Source organism: Gouania willdenowi, chromosome 19 (genome assembly GCF_900634775.1).
Source record: "Gouania willdenowi chromosome 19, fGouWil2.1, whole genome shotgun sequence".
NCBI classification, from domain to species: domain Eukaryota; kingdom Metazoa; phylum Chordata; class Actinopteri; order Blenniiformes; family Gobiesocidae; genus Gouania; species Gouania willdenowi.
In genome coordinates this window covers 14,657,140-14,677,887 of record NC_041062.1, presented here as the reverse complement: position 1 = coordinate 14,677,887, position 20,748 = coordinate 14,657,140, and the positions used below count along the sequence as shown (strand labels likewise).

Sequence of the window (20,748 nt, the reverse complement as noted above, 5' to 3'; positions counted from 1 at the left end):
TCTTGGCTCATCTGCTTTCAAAATGAATCCCATTTATACAGAGAAAACAGAAACTGCCTGTAGATGGGAATCAGTGTGTAAATGTTTACAATTTGTGTTGAGTTTGTTAAAGTGATATGTAACGCAACCCATCACATAAATACACTTTAGATGAAAAGTCTAAAGGAAAATAATAAAACTCAATTCTTTAGAGTCATTCAAAACAACTTTTTGCCTTCAAGTACATGTAGGATACCTTGATGTAGGTACACAGTGCCGTTTTGGAGATTTAAGCCAATTAGCGTCATCATCTATGATGTTCTCTGTGCATCATAATTACTCCTACGTATTTCCAGACCAATGTTCTTCAATAGAGAAATATCATTTAATTCTGACACTTAAGTGCTTAACTACGTCATCCAATTCCTCGGACGTTATGACGTTGTTCCGAAGCAGACCAGGAACATGGTGGAGGGATTTTGACGTTGCACTCACCAGGAAACTTCAGGTCAATGGGGCATTTGTCCATTAAAGTTGAAGAGAAGGACGAATGTCCAGTTTTGCTCATAATTTTCATGCTGCATGAGATTTTGTACAAAATGAAATTGAAATAGCAAAATTACGTTGACTAAACCCTCACTCAAACCGTCAATGATACCTTTACACAGCTGTCGTACTTTTTGGAATTCATCCACATTTGCAACGTGCTCGGATCAGCTCTTGAGTGACTTCATAGTATTGCTAGAGGCTCCACATAGACCGGAAACCACATGATGTAGAATGGGTCAAATTACAAGCAAATGATGCAGGCTAACAAAGGTTTACTGTAAGCAAACATGCCCTTTAATGTACCATAAACACAATGGTGCTTGCTTAAGTGACAGAATGTTGGGATTAGGTGCTATTGGTGTGGTTGAATTGACCTGGGCCAAAAATGGTCAAATGCTTTATTCTGCATTGTGTACAGGGTGTAAGTCCATTTCAGACTTTCACCATAGAGGCAATGGTCCATGAGTAATGTATCTGCAAAATGCAGCTTTTAATGAGAAAAGGAGGAAAACTGCAAAGTTAACTCTCGGTCAAGGCAAGAGGGAGAACAAAATTGTGTGGTCATTAGTGTGGAATAGATGAGGTGATTCCAACAGTTTTCTGTAATGTTTTATGACCTTCAACCACCTGCTGCTTAATAAACACGGACCTAAAGTCAAGCCTCCTCTAAAAAACTGAGCTTTGAAATATTACATGAAAGAAATAATTATGCCAATAAGAACGTAAGAGTAAGTCCTCACCTTACCATTTCGACTTCACAAAATACAGTATGTATGTACACTAACATATCAGCTTAGCTCCCTTTAGTATCCAACTTCTAAACATGCACATGGTATGATGGCTAAAGCAAAGTTTACTTCATAAGATGAAAACTTAAGGACTTGATTCATTATTTACAGCTAGAACTTCACGACTTCTAGATCCTTAGTCTTCTGCAACTCTTTAGCCGAAAGCGTGGATGTTTGAATGGCTTCCGAATGAGCTCTCTCCTAAAGGGTTTGTTTGGATTGTACGCTCCATAACCTACAGAGAGATTGGTGTTGATAGTCCTTTTTAACCCCTGTCTAAGACATTTTATTCAAAGCAATTCAATTCCCCAAAGAAAGCAAGAAGAGCTCATTGCATGTCGATTTCAGACTGATGTGCACACTTACATAATTCACCAAGGTCACTACCTATAAAAGGAGAGCTGCAGAGAACGCCAAAGCTTGCTCACAGAGAGACCCAGAACATTGAGATTGCTTTGTTTGGAAGCTGCCTGTTATTTTAAGCAACAAGGGGGACTGAACACACATTTGTGAGTCATGCGTTAAAAATTATCTCCCCTATCGGCAAAATTGGGCACCACCCAGATACATGTTCCATCAGGTGGTTTACAGCAGCTTCTTTACCTATTTATGGTTATTTCTGCAGATAAGTGGATTAATCTGAAACATCAAGGCAACAATGATTAGGGGCTAAGAGAATGGTGGTGTAAATATAAGTTTTTGTCATTTAAGTTAAAAAACACATCAGGTTTAAAGAAAATTGGAGAGAAAAACAGTTGGTACTCTTGTTGGTGCATCTGCTCAGAGGTAGTATGCAGCTCTACCTGTCCTACCTGTTAGTTCTTTCATAGCAAGAGTATTTCTGCTCCTCGAGGGCATGTAAACAAACAGAACGCTCACTTTTCACTAGTCTCTGGACCTTGCCCTGGACTTGTTGGTGTCCCTCTGAGAGTCGTTACTGGCCACAATCGGAGGTTCTGTTTAAACAAAGACCGGGTGTGTCAATTCCTGTTACCCCATTGTAACAAAGACTCAAAATATCTGCAAAAAAAGCAAGATGCTCTCTTAGAAAATTATTTAATAATACGTCTATCTATCCCCTGGGGGTTACGGGCATTAATTGGGATTCCATAACACTCTTTTGGGCTTAAAAACAGAAGTATAACACAGATGAAGAACCAAATTACCAAATAACTAGGAAAGTTTTCTATGTGCAAAATTTGTTTAGTGATGAAACGACAAAAGCCAACAGAGAAAGTTTGGTCAAAATTTACTACATCATAGTCAATGGTGGTTAAATAATGGGAAGCTTGGGCTTTTAGGGAAGTTGCTGGTGATTACACAGACCCAGAGGAGAAGTTTACACATTAAGAGATACGTTACAAAGACAAGACGAAATTAAAAAAAAAAAGTGTCAGGCATTGTACCACACAATGTACCCTTACTTTAATGTTAAGACTAAGTACAAGGATTATATTAGGCACATATCTGAGGGAAAATGTACATTTGCAAGAAAAGTTTTTTTTTTTTGGAAGAAAACCACATTAATACCGACCATTAGGCCTGAAATTGTGTCAAACAGATATGGCCAACTTTTATCACAGCGGGGGCCACAAAAGTAAGACTCTCTGATCCGAGGGCCACATTATCAACATTCATGTCAGCATTTAAAATACCAATCTGAGCATTAATACAGGAAAGAAAAAAGGGTTTGAGTGTGTTTATGTTGTTGTTCTGCCATTTTTGATGATGTTTTGTGTATTGTTGTTTGGCGCATTTTTTCCAATTTTTGTTGCCACTTTTGTGTATTTTGGAAGTCATTCAACGTATTTTCTTCATCATTCTGTCATTCTTTATATTTTTGTTGTTGTGTGTGTTATCAGTCACGTTGTGTGTTTTTGGATTCAAATTTGTTTATTTTTTTTGTTGTAGTTCAGTGTTATTTTCAGTTATTCAATGATTTCTTTGAGCAAACTGTCCACATGTAATGTGTAATGTTTGTCTCCTGAAGAGACCAGAGATGCGCATACAGTAAGTCAGCGTTCTGATTAAAGTCACTACACTAAAATATGCTGAACTACTAAACAAAGGCTTATTTAGAGTTGTTTAACATTATAAAAAAATCTATCTATCACCTACCTTAATCTTCAGTCTTACTTTGGAAACAAAAGCAGCCATCTTCACAACATTTATGTTATTGTTGCATGCCTCTGCTTAGTTAGCTGCTTACTTACATCACCAAAAACTACCTTATATAAAGGTATACCTTCAGGACATAACTCTCTTTCCTCTACTGAGAAAACAGAGAAAGATAATTAGCTGTTCCTTAGCTGCTGCTGACACACTTTCTTCCTGAGGAAAGTGGGTGGAGAGGGGAAAAATCTGCTCTGCTTTAAAAAGCAGGTGCCAAAGAGAAAACAGACTGGTTGTTGATTTTTTAAATAGTATTCATCTGAGTCTTTCAGGCTGGGATTTTACTTTCTAAACCAGCTTTAGAAAAGCCAAACTATTACTTTTGCTTTATTTAATATACTGTTAGTGTATGTAGCCACATATACACGGTAGTAGCAGACAAACACCTCAGCTTAGACTGAGCTGAGAATCGATTTTTCGTGGGCCACATGATGTACATTTTTGTTTAAACCTTCTTTATTTACATATATTAAAGGTCCTATATCATGCTACAGTATATTAAGACCTTCCAAAATCAACTACAGCCACATATGTGTAATATTTTACATTTTGCAAATTAAAACACCAATTTATCAAAACTATTACTTGGTTTTTTTTTCAACCCGGAAGTTAAGAACAACGGTTTCTCGGCGTGCCGCCTATCCCCGTGTGAGTGCCTCCCATTTTATGACGTAGCCCAAGAACCCCAGCAGCATGGGCAACAGGCACGCCCACCAAACTTTGTAAACAGTTCCAGAGAATGTATTTCAAACATAAAGACAAGAATAAGTGAGTATGGCTAACATTTCACAAGAGGTTTATTCTACTTACGGCTATATTTAAGATGTAGTTTACTGGACAATCCCGTTTGGAACTGGCCAAGGTTCACCAAGCAGTCTTCTGTAAAGTGACGTTCACAGACTAACGGATGCTGGATGGTGTGTCGTGTGCTCCCAGAGATACATTCCGACCACTTCTGGCGAGTAGACACTTCTTTAGGAAGTTTGAACAAATTCCAAGGACTTTCGCAGTCGAACACGCATTTTCGGTTACCAGACATTATCTTTTGGTACAAAAACAAAGACCGTTTCTTTTCCTTGTGCAGACTGGATAAGAAAGAACAATGACCATCCAAACAGATGTTCTTCGGCCTCTAGCACCAGAGAGAATGGGCGTGTATGTTCACGGTGGAGGGGTGACACCGGCAGCAGGCACTTCCTGGAGGGGACGGCTCAGAATGCTAGTGATGTCACTAGCATTTGAAACGCTCGTTTTTCAAAAGAGGGCAGAGAAGCCGCTCAGAGAACAGGATTATTGAGGATTTCTCAGAGATGCAGGAAGGACTCCCAATAATACTTTGGAGGTGTTTTTGATAAGGAATTAACTTTGTAACAAGGTTAAAAGCTAAAAAAAAATGTATTTGCATAATTTAGGACCTTTAAGTTTGTAGATAAATTCCAGATATAAATGTTTAGGGTTTTTTCCGCACTAAATATTGCCTTTTATAACCATAGTTCGACTTCAGTGTCTCCAACTTTATCTTAAGAAACATTATATATTCTAGATTTATGGATAAACTTTGAGTTTGCATTTTGTTCTGCGTGTTTTAGCATCATGTCACATGCTGAGTGTGTGACTTGTGTTTATTCTTTACACATTAAGTAGCATATTCTATTCATGTTCAATGGAAAAAGAGTGGGTGGGAGGGTGGAGCACCGTCATACAACCACGGACGGAGCAGCCACAGTTTCCCATAGAAAAGCACTCTTTTCAACCTTAGATCAGTTTAAGTGCTTCACTTTACAACAAAGCTGAATTGTTGGATGACCACATCAACCCACAGGAATAATCCTCTTCTAATAGAAAAGTGGCTGTGACACTGGGACTGGGACGCTTTTGTCCAATATACTGAACAAATACACTCATCTTTTCAGGAAGTAAGAAAGGAAATGCAGCTCTGGGAAAAGGAAGTATATAAAAAAAAACAGTGAAAGATTAAAAGGGAAGAAGGGTGAGTCCAGGAGGAGGATAAGTGGAGGTCACAGCTCAGAGGAAGGAGGTAAGAAGGAAAGCTGGAGAGAATGGGGCTTTGGTGGGGGTGGATGTGATGGCTTTGTGGGGCATGTGTACCAGATGATGGGCCCGGTGGTGTCCCTCCCTCTCCCTCTGTGTCTGACAAAGACAAGTCTAGCAAATCCCTTTTAGCAGAAGTCCTACTGACTGTATCCAGTGAGCCAGAAGGCAGTTGACATTACTCACCCCTGACTCTGCACTGGCCTGACTTACCTCATCACACAAATGAAACAATTGTGCTGCTTTAAACATGCATGCCTTTCCAGTGCAGTAAAGATTCATTATGTTACAAACCAGCAAGTGTGTAATGCTATGTTTAATGCAAATCAGAGGAGAAAAAAAAAAAATATATATATGGAAAAGACGTTTTTCCCGTCTCGCTCGAAGTTCTTTGTCCCTTTTTCCGGCTTTTATTTGTTGCATTCAGCAAAGCCATTAAAAGTGACGCATGGGAAAGCAAACACACACAAAGAAGAGGCAACGATCCAATATCATGAATAAAAACTCAACAAATATTAGCGGTGTAAACAGTACTGATATATCCTACTCAAGTAGAAGTAATAATACTTGATTGAAATTGTACTCAAGGACACGTACAAGTAATTCATACATAAAATACTTAAAGTAAAAGTTACTAGTTACTTTCACCCCCCACGTTTATTGTTGGTAATAAATCTTGCCACGGTTCCCTAGCATACAGTAAACTTCTCATGTATAAACTTCAAAAGGAAGAGACCAAATCTTGCACAGTTGGAACTCAATTTATTTTCCACAAAGTCATCTGTATAAAATAAAAGTTTTGTCCAAATGTACAATTATTTTTTAAAGAAAACTAATTCTCAGGCTCCAAATATAGCTACATTTATGAACTCTAAAACTGAGAAAATAACCGGTATTCAATGCCGTTTTTTGCGCCATATGTTGCGTTTAATCTGATGGGTCGGATGTGATGTGATGCATTTGATTGTTGTCTGGTCATTTCAGTTTTTGTAGTTTCACAATGTCCGTTGAACATTTTAAAACAGTGACGGTTTGGTGTTGAAATGTAACTAATTACTTTATTTCTTTTAAAACATACTTAAGTACAAGTAAAATGACAAATATACTCATAAAAGCAACTCGATTACAGTAACGAGGGTACTTGTAATCTATTACTTTCACCTCAGACAAATACTTGCCGACGAGCACATGCATGCAGGTTCAACTTCAACCCAACTAGACAACAATCCAGGAAGCCAGGGTGGTGGAGGGTGGGGGCTTTGTGGGGCCTTATCTAACTGGGCGATCATATGTGAGCACACGCCATGGGACAGGAACAACACACCCACACAGGACACACACTCAGTGGAAGCTACACTCGCAATATCTCTCTCCATCACTCACGCACGTACACATCATTCCAGCAGCACGTGGAACGGGCCAACATTTCGCAAACTTAACCCAGGTGAGTCATTCCCAGGAAAAACAATGTTGTGGTTTACCTTCTTTGTCACCACGTGTGTGTAGACACTGCAAGTTCCTGGCACACTTTCTTACAAACACAGTGTGTTGTAAAATCAAGCAAACCCAAAGAAGAAAACTCGCCCTAAAGCCTAAAAGATCAAGAAACACAAGATCAGAAGCACAGAGTGAATATAAAAATGTCTATGATTTGCATACGTCTTTTGAAAGTCATGGTAATGACTACTTAGCAAAGCTGAGGATTAGGCTAACATTTCCAAATGTAGTTGCAATGATTTTCCGCCTTTCAATCAGGGTACATCTACACATAATATTTAAGTAGTGGTGATGACTGGGTGGGACAAATAAGAACTCGTATTTCAAAAGGGTTGCATTAGTTTCACCTACCCACAATAATTTCATTATTTAAAAAAAAAAAAAAAATCTAAATAATTGCTGGAAAGGCAATGATCCTGAATAATTTATATTAGTGATGCACCAACATTCCGGCCACCAAAAATGTCCCAAAAGCGCATTTTCAGTTTTTCTTACCAAAACAGGATGCGATGACATGAGCAAAAGCCGCAGCCTGTGCGTATGCTCGTCTCGAAACCGACCATATTTTCAATGAATTCATTATTGTAAACATTAATGTTAATTCATACAATTGCAATGTTTGAATTTCAGCAAGTTTAGTACACAATCAGAGCTATAAATGCAATGGGACTAATCATTTGCATAATCATTTATTTCAGTGTTTCAGTTTTCGGCCAAGAATTTTCAATTCAGTGCATCCCTACTTTACACTACAGTAAATGTGTCGGAGCAAATTTATTGCACAAACCCTCTGCTGATATACAGTACATATTCCAGTGTTAGTTTAGTTGGATAACTTACAGTACTGTGGACAAAAAGTGTGTTCATTTCCTGAGAAGTTCTTTTCACAAGTTAGGGCACAGTGAAAAACTGTTGTCCCTCCGAGAAACAGCAATGGCATTTCTCCTTTTGCCAACAACTTATTGACATGGACTTCACCCTAAGAATGAAAACACGAGACAAGATAGAACAGGGAAAGAGGACAACGAAAGGAGGGGGCGGATAAGTAGGGTGGAATGTCTTAACGGACAAATCCCTTCTGATGGGGTTTCTCTGTGTTAGCGCGCTGGTGTTCACTGTGCAGAGCAGACACCATCTGGAGAACTGGAATGCTACCAAGCAGGGGGTAGTGGGTGGGGTAGTAGTGGTCATGGGTCCCCCCCCCTCAACACGCAGGGGGATGGGTTACGACTAAGACTTGGAAGCATTAATAGTAGCGCTATCAACCTCGACGATCTGAAGAAATGTCAGTGACAGAACATTTTGAGTTTATCACATAACATCTAATAGCAAAAATTGCTTTTCAACCCACTAAAGATAATCGTAGAATAAGAAAGTAATGAAATAAAACATGTACAGTAGCTGGCGATATCTACCTATTCAAGATGGTTGCAACACGTCAATAACCAAGACAGAAGAAGAAGAAAAACCCTGCACAAGATTTTCTGCTTTCTTGTGATTGACAGTCGTATTTATAATGATATACAATGCAAATATTTATTTTTGTTATCCATGCATGTTTAGGAGCTCCGATATTCCGGGATCGCAGAAAATGAAAGGAAAAAAACGGAATTTGCGTCCTGAAATGGAAAAACCAATCAACCCATTTTGGTTTTTTTTTCTCAATTTTTATTTAAAATGTGGCCCCAACATTAAGGCTGAATGATTAATTGCATTTGCGATATTATCGCAATATCATAAAAACGTGATTTTCTAATCTCAAATGCTGCAATTTTTATTTACCTTTTTCTTTGTCTGCACATGCTGTCAAAGGTCTACACTACAAGAAGTGCAATGTTTCTATATGGTGAAGAGGTAAAGCCACAGATTTGTTTGCTTTATTGTTGGAATACGTGCTTTAAAATGTATATTTTATATTTATTTAAAGTTTAAATGAATCTGAAATTGTTTATTATGAAACAGATGGATTTATTGCTTGTGTTCATTGAAAAATACATGACAAGAGGCATATTAATTAATCGCATATTAAATCGCAATATTGAGGAAGAAAAAAAAAAAAAAACGCAATTAGATTATTTTCTAAAATCGTTCATGAGACAAAAATGCCTCACATACATGTTTTGGGACAATATCACACATTTACACCGGTGACAATGTCTAGAAAATGTGACAAAACGGACAAATATTTGCAAATTCCTGCTATGAACGCGTTCAAAAATCTCACGCTACATGCAACGATTCAAGTAGTTATCATATTTTAAGGTTTCACAAGTGTTTTGGGACCAAATCCCGCATTTTCAATATCTTTTTTCTGTTAAACAAGTAGCTGAGGGCTAGCAGCCTATTTAGCATCCTTGGTATGATTTGGGGAAGTTCCTTAGACAGTGAAATCATCTAAACAAAGAAAGATGGTGAAACGTCAAAGAGTAAAGCGATGTAGAAATGACTGTAGTCTGATTTGGGATGTTTTGAAATGTTAAATTGGAGGCTCGAGTCTAAATGTGGGGTTTTCTTGGGTCAGGAGAGTTTAATTTTAGTGCAACATTGTTGTAAAAAGTAAAACCAGTTTGTGCTACATCACTCTACAAGGGAAGTACCTCAACTATACAAATACAGTTTTTCTTGCCTACTTGCAAAACATATGGTTTCCTGCAATGAATCAAGGGAAAAGGGTGGATTTTTTATTTTTTTTCCTTTTAAACACACGGACCAAAGAATACAAGTGAAATGTTTGCCTATGAATTCACTCAATTTGAATACAGCCTCATTCTAAGGGCTTATTTTCTCATGTGATGGTGTCAGATAAAATCCTGCTCTGGTGCTGAGCTAAAAGTAAGTGAAAGGCAGCGAAAGGGAAAAACAAAAAAAAAAAAAGGCTTCACGCTGGACAGAGGCATGGAAACTATTATGGCTGTGCAAATCAGATGACAGTCTAGAGCGCAACCATGTGTTTATGTGCCATGCAAATATTAAACTGGTCAAAAGAGGTTATAGAAGTGAGCTTTGACGGGGGCTGGGGTTGGCCAAACACAGTGAGAGTCTTAGTGTTACAACTGGAAATGGGTGACTTTTAATTTATAAATATGTCCGATAGGGGGCTAGCTCGAGGCTAACCTCCTAGCTTCTCTCCATGTGGAGTCCCCATTGCTCACAGCGTCACGTCCCTTCAGTTTCGTATAAATATTTGTACACGAGAACTTTGTGGCTGTGCTGTTTGACATCAAACTCCACCGAGAGCTGAGAGGAGGCGGCGGGTCAGATCTGAAGAGTGGGGAGGGACAGGGTTGAGTGTGGGTGTCCAATGTTTGGCTTTCAGCGGCCAACTTTTGCAACTCAGCTGCTGCACATTACTAAACTGTTAAAAATGATAAAAATGCTGATACTTCACTGTGACCACTAACTTAATCATCCAATTCAACACTGCAATGAGACGCGCGTCATTTTCAAAATTGCAAGAAAACAATAACCAAAATAAATCAGTGGTTTTATTTGTCAAATAATTGCCACATCCTACATCAAACCATCAAATGTATTTATTTTTTTACCTCCACACCTATAAGATATAGGTTATGTGAAGCTGGACCCATTAAGAGTTTATACTGGGTAAAGGAACTGTACAAACTGTGCAAGTAATTGGACAATCATCAGCATATACACAAACACACAATGTGACCATAGTAGGAAACCAATGAAATCCAAGAAAACACAACATGAGTAATGTCTACACTCAACAGAAAGACCTAAATGGAATTAAATCAATGTGGACCTTGGTTTAATTTTGTGCGAAATGTGCAAAATGACCTCAAAAACACAGAAAATGACAGAAAAACCTCCAAAATAAAATAAATTTTAAAAAAAGCACACACAAAAAAATACTGCGTGAATCTACAAACTGACTCCAAAAACACACAAATAAATAACAGAAAATTGTACAAGACAACAAATGACTCCAAAGGCCGCATGAATGACAGCGGTGGGACGATACAATGAGTCTACGATACGATACAATTGACGAGATGGGCTCATGTAAACATATACTTACTCTGGGTATGGTGCGCAGTACATAGTGTGAATTAGGGCTGAATGATTTTGGAAAATAATCGAATTTCAACTTTTTTCCTCGATTTAATATGCAATTAGTTGTTCAAGGGCCTCTTGTCATGTGTGCTTCAATGAACACAAGCAGTAAATCAATTTGTTTCATAATAAACAATTTCAGATTTATTTAAACTTTAAATAAATATAAAATACAAAAAATGCAGCCTTTGTGATTAGAAAATCGCATTTTATGATATTGCGATAATATCGCAAATGCAATAAATCGTTCAGCCCTGGTGTGGATTCCTTTTTCAATCTGACCCCTCATACCCTTGACGGTACATCTTGTGACGTTATATTATCGCAATATCTTTGTCGCACAAAAATATTGTTTGACCTTTTGAAATGGTAAAATGGTAAATGGACTTGATTTTATATAGCGCTTTATCCCCACACTGAAGCAGTCTCAAAGCGCTTTACATATCAGCTCATTCACCCAATCACTCTCACATTCACACACTAGTGGGACAGGACTGCCATGCAAGGCGCTAGTCGACCACTGGGACTGACTCATAACAGACAAAATGAAAATAAACAAAAAAATGACAGAAAAATATACAAATTGACAACAAAATTAGGAAAACAGCTCCAAAAACACACAAAACAACAACAAAAACAAATAAAACCACATAAATACCCAAAACAACAAAAGAATAAACATTAATGACAGGAAAATGCAGGGGAAAAAAAGAACAAAAACGCGCACAAACCCTGTGTTTTTTTCCTATATTAATGCTCAGATTGGTCACTATTCTAAATGCTGACATGGATGTAGATAATGTGGCCCTTGGATCTCCTTTTCGTGGCCCTCGCTGTGATAAAAGTGGCCCATCTCTGCCCTACACTCTACCAACATCCTTTAAATACGTAAATGCTAACAACCACCAATGACGTGGCGACCATTTCTGTGAAAACACGATTAGAAACATTTGCATGACGTATGGAAAAGCACTCATTTCTTTGATGCAAGCCTTACAGCAGAGAACAGTACTGGAGGGAAAAACAATATACAGTACAAGCTCGCTGTGTTTTTAGGTTTGGTATGATGTGGTACGGTTGTATCATCTGTTTGTGCTATGATTCTGACTGCTTTATAGCTGCTTCTTGGCTAACCCGTCACTGGAAATGAAAACCAGGTCTGAAATGAGCCGAAAGCGGAAAAGACGTTGAATGGAAAACATCAATATTTTTTTTTCCTGCAAAATAAACTAGAAAAACAAAAGCTGTCAAATCCATGTGCTTGTATAATATGCAGCACGGGCATGGCCGACTACAGCCGACTCTGAAAAGATGCCTTCTATAAAAGGCAGTCAAAACAACTATTTCTTATGTCGCAAACAAAATACAGGTAATTACAAAAATTAAAACTAACATTAAGAAATTAAATAAACCAGCAAATGTTGAAGATACAAAGTTTTTGTTATATTTAACATAAATTTGTTAAAAATCTGACCCCAATATGAGACGTAAATATACCTCCGCTGCATGCATTTATATGCCATTTTTTTTGTTGTAGAAGCAAAAGTTTAACTTTTTTGAAAAATATAATTTGACAGTTTGATAAACGCACCACTTGTTTTCGATATTTGGACTTGAATTACTGTAAGTTACCATTTCCTTGTTCTCGCAAGTTTAAAAAAATGAAAGCAAGTGTATTTCATACCATTTTGTACTTGTGAAGGTGAAATTTTGAATTATTGATATCGCAATATATCACGATGTATAGCACATTGTTTATTACTGGGACATATCGTATTTGGAATCGTATTGTCAGATTCATGGCAATGTACACACAGCTAGTTGGCTGTAATGAAAAGGTTTCACTAATAATATTTTGGGATCATATCATTTATTTTATGGGATTTTTCTCCATAAACCTGGTGAATGAGGGTCAAAAGGGTCACGACGTAACCGCTCATGATTTCAGCGTAATTGTGTAAAATCGTCTGAAGCATATAAATGTGAAGTTAATAACAGTAGTGAGGCTGAACGATTAATTGCATTTGTGATATTATCGCAATATCATAAAACGCGATTTTCTGATCGCAAAGGATGCGATTTTTTTTTTTTTTCTTGTCCTGTCTTGTTAAGTTCAGAGAGTGTTTAATGTTTCATGAAGTTAGTTAGATATGTTGAAGAGGTAAAGCCACAGATTTGTTTGCTTTATTGTTGTAATCTGTGCTTTAAAATGTATATTTTTTTATTTATTGAAAGTTTAAATAAATCTGAAATTGTCTATTATGAAACAGATTGATTTATTGCTTGTGTTCATTGAAAAATACATGACAAGAGGCCCTTGAAAAAAATAATAATCGCATGTTAAATCACAATATTGAGGAAAAAAAAAAATCGCAATTAGAATATTTTCCAAAATCGTACAGCCCTAAGCAGTAGTTGATTTTGTTATCCCGATTTTTCATGTTTTTTAATACGCAGCATAGTCATCTAAAGAAAGAAAAACAATCAAACGAAACAGAAAAGTGTCACGTGATGTGGAATTCCTTAAATTGATCCAATAAAGTCCATGGCATGTTTTCTCTATAACAGTTCTTACAAGTTTGCAGACAAATAAATGACAAAGTGAGTGAGAGTGCGATCCCTTCAACATCTGTCACTTAAAAAGAAAAGAAAAGCGCTTCAGTTGCATCGTTGAATTAGGTTTAAAAACCAGCGCCTGCTGGAAAATGCAGTGCTTTGTTCTCCACAAAGTCTGATTTGCATTAAATTTGTGGCTCACGCTTTGCATGGCTTGTTGTTGCCTTGTTTGGATGGAGTTTATAACCTCGGTTTGTGAGTTGTTCCCATGACTCAAGTCTGCATCACCGACACACGCCTCCGTTCTCCAAAACGACAGTATTGAGTAACAAGAAGAGGCTTTAATGGATCAAGATAACACCGCGGCCACGCACGCCCCCAGACAGACATGTGGCGCTCAGGTGAGTGTAATACCCACCAGGAGCACAAAACCCACACTTCTCCTTTACAATAGAACATATGTCCCTTTGTTTGACAGTCTTTACATGGTCCAAAGAAAAGTCAGGTTCAGGATTACTGGAACAAAGGGAAGAGGGAAGAGCGCAACAGGAGCCACGCCCTGTTAGGACAATTCTACACTATCTACCACATTTCTGATTCAGTGTGATCAATGCATTCATCTTTTTTTTTATTGCACAACAACTCTGGTCCAGGAAGGCCTTGGAATGCCTGTAGGGAAAAATACAACCTGGCATTGCCTTTGGATACAAAACTTCAATAAGTTTCACTCCATAGATCAGTCAGGAAATAAAGTAACAGCTATGATTAAAAAAAATAATAATAATAACAAAAAGATTGTTGTCCAAACTGTTTACGAAAAAAAAAAAAAAAGAGACTGCATTTCACATAATGGCTTGTTTCTTCATATTGGTTTGCCTGATGACAAGAATACAGCAAAGACAAGATAACAGAGACATTGGTAACTATAGCAACCCGGAAGCCACATTAGGCCCTCGGTCTAATATTGTGTGGCAGCAAAAATCACTTCCAACACGTTAAATGAAAGAAAATACACAAAAACAACAGCAAAAACAGAGAAAATTATTGCCAAAAACATACAAAATTGCAAAAAAAAATTCACAAAAAAAAAATTACGCTTACTGGTAAAAAATCTAAACAAGATTAACTGAAAAATACAGAAAAAACATAAAATGACAATGAAAAAATTATGTCAAACATAATTTTGAAAAATACACATGGTACAAATCTAAACAAGATTAACTGAAAAATACAAAAAACAATACAAAAAAAACATAAAATGACAGCAGAAATACACAAAATGTAATGTCAAAAAGACAACAAAAATACACGTTTACTTGGAAAACACAAACAATGGCACAAATATGAACAAGATTAACTGCAAAATACACAAAATTACACAAGAAAACACGCAAAAGGACAACAAACATACATGTTTGATTACCTGAAAAAAACAATACAGAAAAAACACAAAATGACAGCAGAAATGCACAAAAAGCAATGCCAAAAACACAAAAAGACAACAAAAATACACGTTTACATGAAAAACGCACACAATGGCACAGATCTAAACAAGATTAACTGAAAATTACACAAAATGACACCAGAAATCCACATATTCATGGCAAAAACACAAAACGACAAAACAAAAATACGAGTTTACTTGAAAAACACACTCAATGTCACAATTCTGAACAAGGTTAACTGAAAAATATGCAAAATGATACAGAAAATACACAAAACGACACGAGAAATACAGAAAAAAATGGCTTGACAAACACAAAAGGGACAACGCAAATACAACAAAATGACCAATACCACACAAAATAACACAACAAATTTACTCTAAAAACACACACAACATACAGTATACACAAAAATAACTGAAAAATACACAAAACAATGCAGAAAATACACAAAATGACACAAGAAATACAAAAAAATAAAATAGAAAATGACTCCAAAAACACAAAATGATTGGATCAGTCATGGTATGACATGGCTGTTGATAATGAGGCGCTCGGGTCAGACAATCACATTTTTGTGGCGCCCACTGTGATAAAAACTGCTGTAAACTAATTGAAAATAAAGTTGCATCATCTCAGTCAGAGTACAGACACTTTCACGTCAAACTACATGTATTTGTAGACCAAGGGTTAGACTGATAAAAACACTACTCTAGGAGGAAAAGTGTTGCACACACTGCAGTGATACTGGCCTCTGGATTCTGGAAGCACTTGAGCTCTACCACTGTTTTATCACTTTGTTTTCACAGGTGGTTTTACAGACATGGGCTCCATTCCCTGGCTCTGCTCTGTCACTGTAATGTTTACTAAGGGGGAGCGACAGCACGACTCCACTCAACCACTCTGACCATTACTGAGCCAACGTGTATAAACAGCTGGTTTGGACAATGAGAAAATCAATGTGTTACAGAATATTCTTTATTTACATAAAATCATAGCTCGTGCCTCAGATCAATGAATTGTTTACTCCAAAAAAGAAAGAAAATGGTTTGTTTTAATTTTTAGTGTAAACGCACAGTTTGTTGATATTTTAACCCATTGCATTGTGGGATTTAGAGTCACGGAAACAAATGTATAGAAGTGTTTTTACTTGGTTCTGATATTACGGGGAATACTGGGAACAAGCTAGAAAAAAACATGATGTTAGGCTAATCGGTGTTTAGCTCGTCTGACGAAAAAAAAACACACAAGAAAACACAGTAAGAATGAAGTAAAGACACCTCTATGCATCAGTCTACAGAACACCAAATCCCATAATGCAATGTGAAAAATACAAAAGAAACTTTCGAGCTGAAATTTTGTCTTTTTCCCTTTCTTTTTGGAGTAAATTGTTTGATCTATTCATCAATGAGGCAATGACATACACTATGATTTTATCTATCCAAAAATTAAAAAAGGGGGATTTCACAATACGCCTAATTAATTAAATGCCCAATTGTGAAAATAATAATCTAAAAAATAAAATAAAATATAAAGAAAAACAAGATGGATACATTTTGATCACATAAGTGTATGAATCTTTAATTTGAGTTTTCAAAATGTTAAACTTTTTTGGGTTTTTTACAAGCATCAATATACATAATAAAGAATAAACCACAGTAAGAATGAAGTGAAATCAGTAAATCACCTCTACGCGTCAGTCTACTGAACACCAAATCCCATAATGCAATGCGAGGAAAACAAAACAAACTTTTGAGCTGCAATTTTGTCCTTTTCCCTTTCTTTTTGGAGTAAATTGTGTTTGATCTATTGACCTATGAGGCAATGGCATACACTATGATTTTATGTATCAATAAATTAAAAATTAAAAAAAACGGGGGATTTCGCATGAAGCCTAATTAATTAAATGCCCTATTGTGGGAATAATAATCTAAAAAAAAAAAAATTAAAAATTAAATTAAAATGAAATATAAACCCTAAAAATATTTTGTTTTCTTTCTAATCCTTATTGTGGACGATATAAAAACCCAAGTAAATTAAACAAATACCAAACAAACTTTTCTTAAAAAAAAAAAAAAAAAAAAAAAGTGTGCTATACACCATTATAACTGAACATGGATTTAAAAAAAAAAAAGTTAATATAAAAAAAATGTGTATTTACTCGACGCATTGTGCTTTTTTTCTCCAAATGACAGTGTTTAAAATGTTAAATGATAAAGTTAAAACGTTCCCTCTGTAGATATTGAGGAAGGAAACAATTGACAAACACAATGACAGCAGTCGATTGCTCACGTCTGTTTGACAGCCGTCATGCTTCGCGTCCGTATGAGTGTGATATTATGTATTAACAACTAATAAAGATAAGCTAAGCGTCCATTAAGCATGACAGAACATGTTAATATGTGTAAAGAAGCAGTTTTAAATGTCTTTAAACACACCAGGAGGCAGGAGGGGGGCTAGCAATTGCAGTGAGACACTCAGGCTAAAAGCTGTGCATCTGCTGTCATTTCTAACTGTCTGTCAAAATGTCACTAAATAAATGAAACTTTGACAGAATATAACAAGATTTCTGCAAATGTTAAACAGATTCAGCGCCGCTTTAAAAACTTGGAACAGTCCCCAGTAGTGTTCGTGTCTCCGAGTGGGCAGTAAACGACTCACCAAAAAACAACAAAAAAAGAGCTTTAACCTTAAATAAAGCACATGTGAAAACATTAATGATCATCTCACCTTCTTCAGAAGACAAACGGACTTTTATTGGGTCATCCCTCTCCAGAACCGAGGCGCAGACAGGTCCAACAGTGCAGTAGTCCGCTCAGTGAGAGCAGACAACAGCGTCCGCTGCGCTGCAGTCAGAGCTGTCTGCAAAGACACGCCCCCTGTTTCTGATTGGTCAGAAACAAGCGTGCTGAGACGTTCAAATGCCTCAAGTAAACGCCCACTCTTTTTTTTTTTTCTTTTCTTTTTTCTGATTGCAGCGTTTAAAATCTCCACTTGTTGATTTTGTGTGCACTGCACAACAAATCAAACGTCACTGTTTCTATAACTGAACAAATAGGCACTGTGCTGTGTACACATTTCATTATATGTGTGTAAATTGGTATGTTTTTTTTTTGTTCGTTTTTTGTCTATTTAATAGATTTGAGGGGAAATCTGTTAAGATGAATTCATGATTAAATGTGGTTTGGTTTGTTTTCTAAAACAATGTATTTAAAAAAAAAAAACTCTTAAATGCAATTCCGGTTAATATTGAGGATGCATTAGACAGGCATTAAACAAGACTTATTTTTATTTTTCTCTTCCTTTAAATAGAAATTACATTTAAAAGTTTTTTCTCCTGATTTTTTTTTTTTTTTTTTAACATCAAAAGTTTAATGTTAATGAAAATGTTATTTGTGTAATATGAAATTGGTGTTTTTCTCTTTTTTTTTTTTTTTTTTTTTTTACTAATTACCAAAAACGTATCATATGTCCACTTCCTTCTTTATTGGGGGTGCAACTTCCTGTAGAGAATACGGCAAAAAACAAAAAAAAACAAAAAAAACAACACAAAACAAAAAACAGAAACAACTAAAACCAAAAAATAAATGTCCACATTTCCAATAAAAACTTAACATTATTTTTAAAAATATTTTTATCTTATTCAAAAAAATGTAATAAGCATGGCTTTATTCTGAAATACTGTATCTATATTTAGGAATTATTATTATTATTTTTGCCAAAATTAAAACTGAGTTGTACAGAAATTTTTTGTTTTCATCCTTTATTTCTAAACCAAACTTCATTTTACCAAACTAAAGTGACAACAACAAAATCAGGTGAAATATTTTTTTAAATAAATATTTTTTTAAAATATAATTTCTTACTGTATTACAGCTACATTATCACAGAAACTTCACTGAGTTGAACATTCTGTTTTATTGCAACTATGCACATGTCCAGTATGCACACAAAATAATAACTTCTGCTTCTCACTTTTCAAAGTAAAATATCAGATATAGGTTTTGCATGTTTAATGAAAGGACAACATCAACCTTCCCTAACTATTATGAAAAGTAAAATAAACTTAAATCATGAAAGATGAGTATTTTTCTGTAGTAGTGACCCTAGAATCCAGCAGATCTCTATAGTAGAGCGTGTCGTCTCTCTCTGAGGTAGTGTTAGTTGATAATAATGTCTATCCTCTCCCCATCCTTCAATGAGCAGCTGTGAGTCAGCAGTTTTTCTCCTGTTAAACTGGATGAGCACACTACAAAGGCAATGAGCTGGCTTTAGTATCATGACAAAGTGAAACGTCTAATGGGCTCGCCACTTATAAAAGGAGATTTTTATTCTATAGGCGAACTCAGCAGAGATGTGTATAGTCAGATGCTGATCAGATAAAATATAAATTATTAAGTGTTCATTGCAATTGTTTCCTTCACTTTAATGTTGCATTAGTCTCGGCTATATATTTATAAATCATGGAAAGTTATGTATTTATTCAGTCTAACAATGGTGGTTGACTGTCACTGTCGGCAGACTTTATCATAGTTACTAATGTATCTGTGTGGCCTGTGGGATCAGGCTTATGTATGTGAAAAGGAAGTAATGGAAGGCTGGTTAAAAGGTGGGATTATGTGAAGTGGTCCATTTGAGATTATGGGTCTCTTGTGAGTATTTCCACTATCCATGAGCATGACTGTGATAAAAAGCTGATGGCTTATATCTCCAAAACAATATTTTACGTTATTGATTTTGTCCATGTGTGCAGAAGTGGAGTGTATAAACCTACATCACATGATCATGTCAGTCAACACATGCCAAGTGATCATTTCTTGCAACATATCAAGCATGGATATTAAACTAAACAAAAAAAAAATCTTTCCCCACACAAAGAAAATATCTATTTTCTTCCAGAATATTTTTTTTGTTAGTTATCTTACCAGGGATTTCCAACCTGGTAAGTTGATGGTCTCAGGAGGTGACATATATGATTTATTTTTAGGTTAACAAATTGTTTTATCATAATCATATTTGAAGTTATTGTCATTAGTCATCAATACCCTCTGTAAGAAATAGCAATTCATTATTTTAATTTTTTTTTTTTTTTTTTAAAGCTATAGGGAGCCATTGGAAATGAGTCAAAGAGCCACATGAGGCTCCAGAGCCGCAGGTTGCAGACCCCTGGTATAAACCTAAAAACAATAACTACGGCCATTATGTCATCAGCATGCACAATGATAGGGTAGATAATATATATAGCATATACAATGACATGTGTTTGATCCATGCAGAATAAACGAGAAAGTTATGATTTATGAAAACCACACAGCTAAACATGACAAAGTTAAACCATAACACACCACTTTACTAACATAGGATCAAATATGAGTTGGTATGTTTAGGCCTATATGTTTAGCTCGTGGAAAAAATGTCCTTCAGTCAGGCTTAGTATGCATTCTTTAAATACATTGTATGCTTTGTAAGTATCTATAGTTTTAATAATAAAACCTCCAGATTATGATTATCTACCAAGTGTAAACAACATGATACAATGAGGTTGGTTTGACCCTCTTCTGGCTTTAAAAGCAGCATTACTGTAGTTTTATTTTACAGTGCACTCTGCTGGTCATATTTAGATATTGCATTAG

General features: G+C 36.1%; 1 protein-coding gene across 2 annotated transcripts in view; it reads right to left on the bottom strand.

The window, feature by feature from the left end:
* LOC114481274 (supervillin-like) overlaps positions 1 to 17,978 on the bottom strand; it is a 66,580-nt gene extending 48,602 nt beyond the window's left edge. Inside the window, exons 1-2 of one of the 2 annotated variants that reach the window (XM_028475960.1) lie at positions 17,846 to 17,969; positions 7,022 to 7,132 (exon numbers count right to left, since the gene is read on the bottom strand). The gene's annotated coding sequence lies outside the window, so the exon portion shown is untranslated. Of the gene's footprint in view, positions 1 to 7,021; positions 7,133 to 17,845 lie in introns of both variants that reach the window. The other variant, XM_028475959.1, reaches the window with a different exon arrangement.
* Between the last annotated feature and the right edge of the window lie 2,770 nt (positions 17,979 to 20,748).